Here is a 15,006-nt window from a genome sequence, read left to right as displayed (position 1 = left end):
ACACCCTGTACTTACTACATACTTGTTTGTGTACTCCAGAATCTATATATCTCAGTATATTTACTGTGCTGTGACGTCATAATACATGATGTGTAGATTTTGCGAATGAAATGCAGTCATAGTAGCCCGGTCAAAATAGACGTTTAGAAAGAAACATGGTTAGCCTTGCAAAATAGACGTTAATAAAAAATAAATGTGTTTTTCTGTAATTATTCCGAGAGTTTTGGAGAAGTTTGATCCCCAGGTGGGTCATTTATCGTAAGAATTTACTAATGACTGTTGGTTGTTGTTGGTTAGCGCAATGGCTGGGTAACCGGCTGCCGCGTAACGTGCACTTATCTCGTTCGATTCCCTCACGGAACAAGACTTTGTGTGATCCACAAATTGTTGTTTCGAGTCTAGGTGTCATGTGCATGTGAACTTGTATGTTTGTAAACGCACCCACGACACAGGAGAAAATCCTAGTGTGGGGAAAAAATCTTCCCACAATAATGTATGTAGTATGCTGTTTTTTGAACTCACTTAACGTGTTAACGGTTTTAATCTGAAACTAGATAATAATTAGTATTATGATTACTTTAAACTCTTTCTCTATACTTTAATTTATCTAACTGTCATAGGTAGAACGTAGAACAGATATCACAAAGGAATACGACGAGTTTTCCCAAAGTAGTGAGGGTTCCCAGTGGCGCCCTCATGCGGCAAATGCCTGGCAGTCTACAAGCGCCGTCTTCGCCTCGCCAACTTTTAATATTCTACTTTCCTTTCAGAAATTCTACTTTCTTTTGTTATTTCAAACGCGTTTAGGTAAAAATGGGTACGAACGAAGTTTTTGTTTTGTACCTATTTAAATTTCGCTCTGTTTTGTGATAACGGTGTAATAATTTGAGATTCTTATTGTTTGTTTCATTTAAGCATAGAAATTGGGAAATTATTTAGAGTTAGCGCAACAAAACGTGTCCCAAGGGACGGGTGGGACAAAAGGTGTCCTGCTCTCGCTAGGGGTCTTTGACCTTTAGGCTTTTATAATATCAAGTACCTACCAGCTACTTTTCGATTTTGTAAACTAGGTCTGGTAAAATAGAAAGTTCGTTGTACGCCTACTTTTCAGCATAAATTAAACTAAGTAGACCCAAATATGTGAAGTTATGTCACTATTCAGAGAGGAGAATGAACTAAAACGGGTTAAAGAAGATGACGATGTAGATATTGTTGTTCTCATTTAGGTACGTCGCAAAATATTACAGATTACTCAGAGTCATTTTTTAACTAGTAAACTCTGTCCTTAGCAATTGTTTTCAGAACAAAATCGTTAGTAAGGAATAATTTAGGTAATCATTAGATTGTCTTTGAGTGTGGCAGTTAGTCCGTAAAAATCATGGATACTAGTTTCGGAATTGATCGTATATCAGTATTCTGTAAGTACGGTAAAAACAAAAATTACGTAGTAAACAAATACTCAGAAAACATTTATACTTTTAAGAAAAATGGCAATAAACTTGTTATTGGTTTTAATCAGAGAGAAGGAGAAATTGTTTTTGCTTACAAAACAAAAAACATTTTTGTATTTTTGTTAAAACTTTTTGAGGGGGGATCTCCCACCTTTAACGAGACGAGAGGGAGAGTCAGATGTCAGGTACTCCTGCTTTTCAAGTCAGAGTCCGTTAATAAACAATATTACACCTTAAATAATTTTTCAAAACACAGACATGTGTTTTTAGGACACCACATTCATCTTAATAGTAGATCAGTTTTAAAAGTTCTCATTGTTATGACTCCAAAGAACCAGAAATCTTTGATCTACACTATTCTATATAGTGAAATTGTTTAGGCTCACTAGCACTAGTCACTAGTCATGAGATGACGTTTAGTTTGCTACTAAATCAAATAGGTACATATTACATAATTTCTTCTTGTAATCTTTTTTTGATTTGTTTGATGACAAATCTTGACATCTCATTCTTGTCACCAAGAACAAAATCTCCTAAAGCAGTTATTCAAACAGAATACCCCAAAACCAATACCCGACCAATAGTAGATGTAACACCCGACTGGTCCATTATCTCGAAACATTATCCCCATTATTGGTACACAAGATATTGAAAGGGTAACCTGATACTCTTACATTGTATATACCTCGTAAACATCTTATTGTTTGAAGGAGGATAATGCCGGAGTTACAAACAGGTACATTAGGAGACAAGAATGGCGTGGGCTGGTTGACAAGCTTGTGTCTTGACGAAAGAATGAATAGATGGAAATTCTAGATGTTTCTTTTGAAGTAGCGGCCTGAGTTATCCACATTAATATCAACTTAGTACTTCTATCTCACGTTACTGAAGAAAGGGTCCCAACTGATAGATACATAGTGAAATGATCCTATAAAGGCTTTCTTTCCTTTGAGGTATCCTAAATGTCTTTGACAAAAGTATCAACATTGATTACGCCGTCTACAATCCTAACTTCAATCCTTACGCCGTTGTCATTGTCTGCGACAACGCCTTCCTTTGTTCATCCCAGTTTTGACGGCAAGTCAGCGAAACGGAAATTTTCCTCAACAATATTCTTCGAAAATATTAAATTTCTTTACAACATGTGCAGTTTCGTGTATCAAATTGACGTTTGCGAATTCTTTTGTGACAAAAGCGTTCTAGTCCATTGAAATGTTACAATTTGAGGGCCGAATTATGCATTTTTTAGAGGACGCAATTTTATTTTTTGATCATGTAGGTCAATAGAAGCTTAACTTGAAGTTTGTGGGGTCGCCACCCTTGTCCCTCGGCCGCCATCTTGGAAAAAGGGATGGAAACACTTTTTTTGCTATATCTCGGAAACTATGCATCGTAATAAAATTTTTAAAATCATAATTTGTAGAAAATTATTTTGCCTACAAATATGTTCAATAACTTTTTGCCCTAAATTAACAATTAAAGAAGTTATAAGTAAAAACGTGAAATTTTGTTAATAAAATTTTCTCTTTTGCTCTATAACTTTTTTTACATTTTATAAATAAATGGCTTCAGACCAATCTTGTAGAATATTTTTCGACAAAAATTTTTCCCTACAACTGTTTTCAATTTCATTCATTAGAAACTCAGTTACAGCGCTCCGAAGTTAACCGGGTTCGCCAAATTAGTCCAGTCAAATAAGCTTAAATTAGGTAAGAATCTCTGAATGCGAGATGACCAGCTGTAATTTTGTAAATACTTGTATATTGACACCCTAAAACTTGTCTCAAAACCACGGTATATATGGTAGGGTGTAAGCAACTCTTAAAATTCAAGGTCAAAGGTCCCAAAAATCGTTCTGTTGCGGTTTTTTGGAAATAACTCATTTCCTATGGGTTTTTGGTATTTGTATTCATTATCAATATTGTAGAATACAAAATTTTCTACAACTTTTGTCTAATTTTTTTTACATGGTGAACCGTTGTCGAGTTAGAAGGCGGAGAACGCACAAATACAAATACCAAAAACCCATAGGAAATGAGATATTTCCAAAAACCGCAAAAGAACGATTTTTGGGACCTTCGACCTTGAATTTTAAGAGTTGCTTACACCCTACCATATATACCATGGTTTTGAGACAAGTTTTAAGGTGTCAATATACAAGTATTTACAAAATTACAGCTGGTCATCTCGCATTCCGAGATTCTTACCTAATTTAAGCTTATTTGACTGGACTAATTTGACGAACCCGGTTAACTTCGGAGCGCTGTAACTGAGTTTCTAATGAATGAAATTGAAAACAGTTGTAGGGAAAAATTTTTGTCGAAAAATATTCTACAAGATTGGTCTGAAGCCATTTATTTATAAAATGTAAAAAAAAGTTATAGAGCAAAAGAGAAAATTTTATTAACAAAATTTCACTTTTTTACTTATAACTTCTTTAATTGTTAATTTAGGGCAAAAAGTTATTAAACATATTTGTAGGCGAAATAATTTTCTACAAATTATGATTTTAAAAATTTTATTACGTTGCATAGTTTCCGAGATATAGCAAAAAAGTGTTTCCATCCCTTTTTCCAAGATGGCGGCCGAGGGACAAGGGTGGCGACCCCACAAACTTCAAGTTAAGCTTCTATTGACCCCCCTACATGATCAAAAAATAAAATTGCGTCCTCTAAAAAATGTAAAGCTCATGTAACATTTCAATGGACTATTCGTAACGAGGTACAAGACGAGTTTGTGAGGAATTCTGTTACAATAATCGAGTTTGGAGTTCTGATAGGTATATCTGTGTTTCGAACAATACCAGCCACGGTGCCTGACAGCTGCTTATTTTCACTGAATCAACTTTGCTCTTTCATTTTGAATGTCAAATGCCAGTTATGTTGGTTGACAGTGACATTCTGTTAATTATACAGGTTGTTGCATTTTCAGTCGCTGATTAGAGAGAAATGAGAAATGTGTCAAATGATAGGAACTTTTGCTGGTCATGCTTATTCTTAATAGAATGTAAGTCATGTCACATTTGAGCAAAACCCTAACTATGAGTTCTATGTGTTGCCCAGTCAAAAAAAAGCAACAGAGAGACGATAGATAAAGATGATTAGTTTTTTTGTATTGCAGTAGGTTTATTAGTCTGCCCCATCTTTATAACTTTACGACCATATCACAGCTTCAAACATTTATATGTTAACAGCAGCACTTCATTGTTATTCAAGACTAGCTTTTGCCCGCGACTTCGTTCGCGTGGAATAGTGACTTCCGGCAAATTTTTGGTTTTAACCACATAGTATATACATTCCCATAGCTATAGGCTGATGATGATGATGATGATGATGAGTTCCCGATCTCGCGGGATATCTTCAAAAATGAGATGTGGAAGATATTCCAGGGAACTCTTCAAAATTCAACATAATGAGCTCTGCGTTTGATTTTAATAGATGTATACTCACTTAGGGCATTGAAAAAATAGTTTAAAAACGGACTTAAACTAACTTAAAACTAAAGAAAGCTACGAATTACGAATTTATAACAATTAAAAAAGAAACTATATTACAACCTATCCTTTATGCTATAATAACCAAGCTTAAACTAAATAATTTAAAAGAAACGACTTAAATCTAATCTTCTATTTAATTTATAAATTAGACTTACAAATTTATTAAAAAAACTAACTACAGTAACTACTAATACTCGATATCAAACTAAACCTACGTTAAAAAGTTAAACCAGAAAACCAGGAAAACCCAACAAATAAACTTATTAATTGACAAATACAACGAAACCAATTTAGAATATACGAAACAGCAGGACCACTACAGACAAATAATCATACGACTGATAATACACATTTTCTACAATAGTACCGAAGCGCTCGGCCGATACCCAACCAAATAATTGTAACAAAACCATAGCGCAATCTATTTCGATCCCAACGCCATCTATCGAGGATAAAGACAACTTGGATTATTTATTTATACTCCGTTCGGGCATTTTCTTTGTACTAAAAGTTTAATTATATTGATATAATTTTTTTCATACCTTTTTACTATTTGTTAACTTTTTTCGATGAATTAAAACAATAACATGAACCGAAGTCGTGTAACGATCGACATAGAATTATCTATACTCCGTTAGAGCGTTTTCTTTGTACTAAAAGTTGTATTATGTTATATTTTTCATTGCTTTTTACTATTTTGTAAAAACAAATTTCCAATGAATTAAAACAATAACATGAACTGAACAATTGTAATTACACCATTGCGCGATCAACGCCATCTATCTACGGAGTATAGGAACAGCCCGACATTGTTCAATTCCGTACTATAAGTACGAAATTGAACAATAGATGGCGCTGTATGTCCGGAATAAATTTATTTTATTTTTATTTTATTTTTATTTTATTTTTATTTTATTTTTATTTTATTTTTATTTTATTTTTATTTTATTTTTATTTTATTTTTATTTTATTTTTATTTTATTTTTATTTTATTTTTATTTTATTTTTATTTTATTTTTATTTTATTTTTATTTTATTTTTATTTTATTTTTATTTTATTTTTATTTTTATTTTATTTTTATTTTATTTTTATTTTATTTTTATTTTATTTTATTTTTATTTTTATTTTATTTTATTTTATTTTATTTTATTTTATTTTATTTTATTTTATTTTATTTTATTTTATTTTATTTTATTTTATTTTTATTTTATTTTTATTTTATGTTTATTTTATTTTTATTTTTATTTTATTTTTATTTTATTTTTATTTTATTTTTATTTTATTTTTATTTTATTTTTATTTATTTATTTTTTTATTTTATTTTTATTTTATTTTTATTTTATTTTTATTTTATTTTTATTTTATTTTTATTTTATTTTTATTTTATTTTTATTTTATTTTTATTTTATTTTTATTTTATTTTTATTTTATTTTTATTTTTATTTTATTTTTATTTTATTTTTATTTTTATTTTTATTTTTATTTTATTTTTATTTTATTTTTTGATTTTTGATTTTTGAAATAAAAATGTATCTATGTCCTTTCTAAGGTTCTAAACTATATCTGTACCAAATTTCAACCAAATCCGTCAAATAGTTGCGGAGATTAATGGTATAAGCATAGAATGTTCGACGTGATTCTTTAATTTGACATAACTTTTTTATTTATGAACCGATTGACATGAAACAAACACTAAATGTAAATTTAAGCATCCCACAATATATTCGTGAAAACCGCATCCAACTCGGATCAGCCGTTTCTGAGATTAGCGCGCACAGACGAACAGACAAACAGACAAACAGACAAACAGACAAACAGACAAACAGACAAAAAAAAAGTTAATTACATTTTTGGGTTCGACATCGACATAACAATAACCCCTGCTATTTTTTTTATTTTTATTTTCAATGTACAGACAGCACTTTTCTACGATTTTATTATATGTATAGATTTTATTTTCAATGTACAGACAGCACTTTTCTACGATTTTATTATATGTATAGATAAACAGCGGGCGATAAAACATATTTGTCTCTGTCACTCGTATTATTTATTGTTTTACGCAATAAGAGACAATGCGGTCTCCACCCCGCCTAGTGTTTAGGCTGTAGCGGCCAAGGGGCGAGGAAGTGACGTCACGACCGCATCCGCCGGCCATGCCGCACCGCGCCAAACAGCCGCGGACATTCCGACTGTCCGCCACAAATTATTGTATTGTCAGACCCTGAACACTTGAAGCCGACCTTTTAGAATGGCGGCACATTGTTGTTATAGTGGCTGAACTTACGACCTTTCCGAATTGACCGTATTATTTGTCGCTATTTGTCTAGTAATACTCAGTTTTACTGCACTGGCACCGTATCGTGTTTTGTTTGTATTTATTTTGACAACCTCATTTGGAGCAGCACGTGCAACTCTAGCACCATCATTATTTCACACGTGTGAATTGATTAAATCTGTGGTCATCTCTCTCACAATTATCATACCAACATGGACAATAAAGAAAAATACAATCTACAGTATTAAGGTTTGGCATTGTTCTTCAACGCGAGAATTTTACGAGATTAGCAAGGACATCGAAATTAGGTAAATTCGACATACTTATGATAAAGATTCTGTCCGTCCGCAATAGGCATAACTAGTAGAAAACACTAATAGTCAGTCTTGTGGTCTCGTAGTTGCACTGTGGTAATAAGATCTCGGGAGTAAATTGCGGTGAGCAGTAATAAGGTCGGCAGTGCAACTCATTGCTTGAGATGAGACGCCTTGGGCTGAATTTAAAACACATTATTTTGATTCTTACCAAATCAGCGTGTTATAAGATTAACTTTGATACACACACTAAATTAGAGATATCCGAATCAATCCATTAAGTTAGTTAAAGCCATCTGGAGCTGTGGACTCTTTAGCAGGTTACCGGCGCTGTGACTTGAAAGCGGGAGTAGGGACTAACTCTTACTGACTAAAAACCACCCCGGTTTTTAGTCAGTAAGAGTCTGACTCTCCCTCTCGCCTCACCAAACCCATCCTCGCCAACCCTTCTCGGCGGGAGCAGATATTAGATGATCTTCCACCCACAAATAAAAAAGTTAGAGTTAAGGTATTTTTATGCTGTCGACTAGTAAATACGATAGTCAGTTTAAGCAAATAGGTACTCATAAGCAGTCCTCATAAGATTATCTAGTAACCATAACGTATTTGACTAAAAAAATACAAAGTTTATATTTTCTTTTATGGAGACTGATGAACATCAGACCATGATGCATCAGACACAGAATACTCTATCACGTCGCAGTTACAACAAGCTCAGTACAGTAACACATAAATTAAACGCCAGCTCTACTCGTCAGCTCACAAACACGTCACACGTTTGCTCGTCACGTTTGTCTGTTTGTTCAGCTCTTTGTAGCACCAGAGTGTTTGTAATCTGCACTCTAGTTGATACAGATTAGAGCTGCTTTTGACTTGTGTATGGTTATTAGTCTTGTGACATTTTGTTGAGGGCTGTGTGTTTTACATGAGTACTTATAAATTATCTTGTTTGGTTTGTATTTAGAAGTATGAAATGAGAAGATGGACTTATAAAATATTTTAAAAGATGTTTTCTATATTGTTTTTGAGGAAATATTACCCATGTATACGCCGTTTACGCGGTCAAAATGTTATTATTAATATAATGTAGGTACCAACCCTTAAGACGATTGATTAGCATTAATTATCCTACCTTATATCAGCAGAAATACAAAGGAAGATTGCTAGCAGATAATGCCATTGAAAAAAGCACCTTCCCTCCTAGAAGACAAAGTACTCTTTGCAGGAGACCTTTTCTATGTTTGTGTCGAAGAACGGAGACTGTCTGATTAGCTACCTCACCCTGACGATCGATTCGACCCTGAGCCTTCAGTGCATACAAAAAAGGTCGCACATCTACATAATGAATGTGCAGACGAGTCACTGAGTTGGCTGCAAAAATCTTGTCGATTGCAAAATTTGAACACAAAGCTCATGAAAAGTGAATTTAGTAGAAGTACTGTAATTTTTGTACGGAATTCTAACTACACTGATATACTTATTTCTAAACGATATATACCATATTTTTTTAATACACAAATCTAAATAAACATTTTTCTTATTAGTAGCACGGAGTCTGGAAATGTGCCCGGTATATGGCAATAGGCTCACCACCTATTACGTACTTACAACATAAAATGTGCAAAGTGTACATTGCACAGTGGCATTACGTGTCATAATGTGCACCTCTGCCTACCCCTTCGGGGATAAAAGGCGTGATGATATAATAAAAAAAAAACATGGAAGAGACGCAAAACACGAATTTTCTAAAAGGCAGAAAAGGCAACACTTAAGTCAAAGTCAAAGCATTTATTTCAATTAATCCTAAATTAGGCACTTTTGAAACGTCAAATTGAATTGTCCGTCAGTCTGTCTGTCAGTGAAGCTAGGCGCTCGTTCCAAAGTGTTGCTTCGAATGGAGAAGAACGAGCAAGAAACTCCATCGTTACTCTTTTCAAAAAATGTTTTTTACAACTTATTTCCTAGTCCTAGCTTTTCATAAGGCCTATAGACGGTAGCTGTTTTACTTTGAGTAAGTCGCTTCCAGTAAAGCCCTTGATCCATGATAGTACAAGTCCCATGGGAAGCATTTGACCTCTGTCGCCCGCAACCTTTTTGGAGCTAAGCTTCTTCAAGTTGTTTTTTTTATGCACAGGTAGGTACTATGAAGTTTCGATATTCTTACTAGGAAATCAATATGCTTTTTGCGTTGGTATGGTTTGTGTTCTTTTCTGTTATACACATCATGACGTAGACGCACCTGCATCCCGAACGTATGAAACAAAAACAGTGACGTCACAACGCTTTATATTTTTATGTGACGTCATCAGAGAGCGTCGGGTCATACCGTTGACACAGTTACGGCGTGTACCAGTGATGAATATTTCATCCATGGTGCCAGTTCGCTAGCTCATTCTCTACACCTGAATGCCTAGACTTCACATATTTATTTAGGTTTAGCCTGCCACTGTATTGAGGTCTTCTGTTCGATACTACATGTGTGATGTTCCTAATTCTTCTGTTTTCTTATTATATGATATTTTATTGGTGATTATTGCGACCCTGTACTTGATTCTTACTAATAAATTTAATTTAATAACTCATTTATCGCTTATAAGTACCAAATTGAGTATGTATTTAATTATTAAAAAAAAATCACACATTTTATGTTAGTTCCATAAAGACCCATTTCAAAACATTGTATCATAAAGATCTTGCTAGATACATACAAAAGTAATTTCCAAAAGACACGATTTTTTATGTTTTTTTAAAGTAAACTGTGACCCAGATAAAACTCGACGATTTTCCAATAATTCGTTATGTGTCAGTTGTATTCATTTTCCGCGGAATTGTATGATAACAACCTGCACTATTTTTACTGAGAACCAATAAGCAATCGGCAACATTATACCGGCTGTTCTCAGAAGGGCAGACATAGGTGTTATTCGCGTACCTACTCCCACACTGTTTACTGGTTTACTTCACACTATATTATATGTAGTTAAAGGACTTCTGAACTGTGGAATGAGTTGTCGTCGGCGGTATTTCCGAACCGATACGACCTTCAAACACACAACAAAAAAGCGTATTCCTTTTTAAAAAGCTGGCAACGGACTTGAATCCTCTGGTATTGCGGACGTCCAATGGCGGCGCTAAACGCTTATTATCAGGTAACCCGTCAGCTCGTTTGTCCAGAAAACAAAAAAGTTACATAAACTTCAATAGTAGTTATTTTGTTTAAATAATTATGAACAATGTCTTTGAATTTTTTAGAGTTCATATTGTCTAAAAACGAACCTAAAATGAGACAATCAACGGCGACAAACAACGGTTAATCGTCCACATTTTGTTTTTCTGCGAACAAAATCCTGCGACATTTTCAACCAACACTTAGATTTACAACTTGTCCAATAAAATATCCGATGAAACCGCACTCAAAGTTAAAAAATAAAAACGAAACAAGCCAGCAACAGTTGTATCTGAACCGACATCGAACTCAGATTAAACCAACTTTTGCACAGTGCATAGAAAATCCGAGCAATCAATCCGTACATACCATTTTAACCCTTAATCTCAAAGATCAGAAGCCTACAATCGTATGTACGTTGACTATCGAGCCTATTTCCAACTTCTGAATAGATTTTCAAACTACGTTCGTCGTAGTTAACTGAGGTTAACATTTAACTGGTACAAATTAGCGTAGGTTAGTTCGGGATAAGTTGACAAATGTGGGACAACTGATTACAATATTGGGTTATTGAATGGAATATGTTTAGTTGTTAGAAACAAAGCAATATCGGAGTTAAGGTGGATATATGGCTTTCTAGGGGTAATCAGGTCGTGCGATGATCTCCGCCCACCGTAAGTGCGGGTCTGCAGACGGCGAGCAAACTTAGCTCGCCGCCCGACCAAAACCAGATCCGTGGGTATTTAAAGTTACCGCGCGTAACTTTAAATACCCACGGATCGAACGCGGTGCGCCTCTAAGAGCCATCCGATAACCGCAGATGGGCCCAGTAAGTTGATACTGATGGCATAGGCTGATGATGTAGCGGGTTACCGGGACTCCGGTTTGAAAAGCAGGAGTAGAAATGGGGTGTTTTATAGTCAAAGAGACTGACACTCCCTTTCGCCTCGCCTAAGGCAAGAAAAGACATTGGATGATTTTCCCCCTCAAGAAAAAAGGGGTGATCAGGTGGGCACATTGGTGCTAGTTAGTCATATGTATAAGAAGCTTTCTAGAGAAAGATTGCCAGTTTGAGCCTCACGATCGTAAAAGAAGGAGTAACTTGAGCGATTGACTTGTAATACCGACGATTGAAAAATAAGATCATAATTACACTTCAATAAAACATTGCTGTCTCCTAAAACGTAACAGACATACGCGTCATCTTCTAAATATACACCAAAATGTGGACTTGTCAACATCCGGACATTATTACCCAAATCCAAAGCTAATCCTTTTCTGACACACTTTTTGCGCAAACATAACCTTAAAAAATTGTCCATCCATCCATCCGTTGTAGCACAAAGGGTAGCTAAGCCCGTCAGGCCTTTTTCTCATTAATCATTCCTTTTCGGAAATCCTTTTAGTTGACGTGTACCTTTCATTGGACCAAGGATTACAGTAAGCGGCTTACAATACTTTAAATATTGTATTATTGTTGCGTTATCAACTCTTTTAACGTTGTTGCTTTTTATGTGAATCTTATTTACTTAGTATAGGGTCGATTTTAAAACAAAACTATCACTGGGTCAAGTGAAGTCATAGTCGAAATGTCTCATTAGAAGTCAATGAAACAGTTTCATGTGTGTGACCTACTGAAAATGGAGTCAATAGTTCAGTTCAGATAATATGTATTTAAGCTAAGTATCGTTTAAGTACTTGGGTAACGTAGAAATAAATAGCTAACAGATTACAATCGGATAATTTTTCGAACATTGACATAATAACACTTTTAAAATAAACATAAGTTCAATGACATTTACTACATAAGTGTAGTCACCAATATTTTGATTGCATACGTAAGCTGCTGTCACATAAAGCTATACAAAATCAGCTTATCCTGGTCTCAGTTTTTATAATCTTTCCGCTAATTCACCGGTCAGTTAATACTGGTTTTGTTCAACTTCATATGGAGAGCCCTGTGTACTATACTATAATCAACGAAAACTTTTCTAATATTACTCCGATTTTGCTATTATATGTATTCATTCATCATATTCTTAATGGGAGTCATTTGATTCGTGTGAGTAACTGTTGTGTTTATGTAACATTGTTATTATATTGCCATTACCTGCAGGTATTAGTCAGCCATGTTGTGGAGCTTTATGCAAGCTACATATGATTCTTTGAACTTTTTTTATTTTATTTTTTAAGGGGGGAATATCATCCTATTCCTTCTACCACCTTGGGCGAGTCGAGAAGGAGTGTTAGACTCTTACTGACTAAAAACCAACCCGTTCCTACTTCTGCTTTTCGAGCCGGAGCCCCAGTAAACCCGCTAGGTAGCCCATAGCTCCGGATCAGGCATGAGCCCGACTGGGCCCCATTTGTGGTGGTTTGAAGGCTGAAGGCGCGCGGAACGTGATGTGCCGCATTTAATAAAGAGAAAATATTTGATCGTCGTCGGCAGACAGATTTCATAAATAACTGTTATCTTCAAATTTTAATAAAGAGTTTGTCAGATTTGTATAAGAGTCAGTATTAGTTTAGATATTTGTATTGGTCAATTTGTTTGAAAAACTGTTTCATGGCTTTAATCATTCACTTGCAAGGTGAGCTCTAAATACAAAACGGTGCAAGTGGTAAGATTAATTAATTAGGGTATAGTTATTATAATGCTGATCTTGAGTTCGATCCAAAAGAATGACCCCGTGCAGTAAGAATAGACAATGTGTTCATACTGGCTAATATACAGCTAATTGAGATACACATTAGTTTGTTTGTTTGGATATTTGTCCATCAATCACTCTGAAACTATTGAACGGATTTTGATGAAATTTGGTATGCTGAAGCTTAAGTGATAGGATACTTTTTATCCCACGGGAACGCGGACGAAGCCGCTGACAGAAGCGAGTATGATATAAGTTTTACTAGAGCAATGACTGAGTCAGATCCCGAGGGCCCATTTCAAGTTGGAATTTAAAAAGTTTTAATTCAAAATTGATTCGTGGCTTGTGTCAGATTTCCCATTAACATCCTCTAACATAAACCTTTTTTTAAGGCGGGAAAATCATCCAATGACTCTAACTCTCGTATTGGGCGAGGTGAAAGGAAATGTCAGACTCTTACTGATCAAAAACCACCCTGTTCCTACTCCTGCTTTTCGAGACTGAGCCCTGGTAAACCGGCTAGGTCGTCCGCAGCTCCAGACAATACCCTACACATCCTTTTAGGAAATACGAAGTATGACATTTATGTATATACGATGTTGCTAACTTTAGAACAATAATTTCAATCACATTACGCAATACTCATCAAGCGTCGTTAGACATCTATAAATAACTTGATCTTTGAATCACCTACCTACACGTTCATTCAGTTAACACAAGAGAGTAAGTACTTGTTCGAGGTAATCATTACGAATACGTCAGCAGTTAATGGTCGTGTTCCTGCCAAATTATAATGTTTACCAGGAGCTTCTTCTTACAATTACAGAGAAGACATGATTCTTATTGTCATCAAACTATTATTTTTACTGTGAAAGTTAGTTCGTTTAGTTGTTTGTCCGTCAATCAATCATGCTGAAACTACACAACGGATTTTGATAAAATTTGGTATGTATACAGACAGGGTATGAGTTGACTTGGGTAAGAGGATACTTTTATCCCATAGGAATGTGGACGAAACCGCTGGTAGAAGCTAGTTCGAAATAAGGCCTGTTTTTATGGGACAGAGGCAAACAAGCCTTTATGGATTGCCTGATGGTAAAACTAGTATTGGTGAGGTAACATGGACACGGGCTATACCTGAACAGAGACAAATGTGTCGCCGGTCTTGTAAAATGAAGTGCGTTCTTTTCTGGATGGATAAAAAAGAAGAGGACATCTAAAAAGGTGGTTAAACTTGTTGGAGAGTGATATGGGAAAGAAAAGAGTTAGTGATAAGTGATATTGTAACCTCTGATAGGAGTATAAGAAGAAAGTATAACACCTATAGCACCCACACCATGCAATATAATCATCCCCACAAGCCCATGCTTGTCTTGGTGAAGTTTTAAAATAGCCATTAAGCCTAAAAACTGGATATCTACATCATAGTGCGTGCCTAAGCCAAAATATAGTCAAAACACCCACGTATCTACTTAATAATAGGTACCTCTGTACCGGGACCGGTAAACAAAAGAAAAGCCTTCGTGCAAAGCAAAGATTTTTTGTAAAGTTGCGTAAGAACTGTCAAAATGTATCCGAGTTCGCTCAAGATTCTGTAATCGAATTGAAGATTTTTCTTGAAGATATTTTGATTAAAAGGCTGTTTAGTAAAA

The 15,006-nt window shown here is 34.8% G+C and overlaps 1 protein-coding gene across 1 annotated transcript in view; it reads right to left on the bottom strand.

Annotated features, from left to right (window-relative positions):
- LOC118271713 (uncharacterized) overlaps positions 1 to 15,006 on the bottom strand; it is an 85,776-nt gene that overhangs the window by 69,883 nt on the left and 887 nt on the right. The window lies entirely within an intron of this gene.

The sequence above is a fragment of the Spodoptera frugiperda genome, chromosome 5 (genome assembly GCF_023101765.2).
Source record: "Spodoptera frugiperda isolate SF20-4 chromosome 5, AGI-APGP_CSIRO_Sfru_2.0, whole genome shotgun sequence".
NCBI classification, from domain to species: Eukaryota; Metazoa; Arthropoda; class Insecta; order Lepidoptera; family Noctuidae; genus Spodoptera; species Spodoptera frugiperda.
The sequence above is the reverse complement of the archived record's forward strand: the minus strand, read 5'-3'. Positions and strand labels throughout refer to the sequence as shown.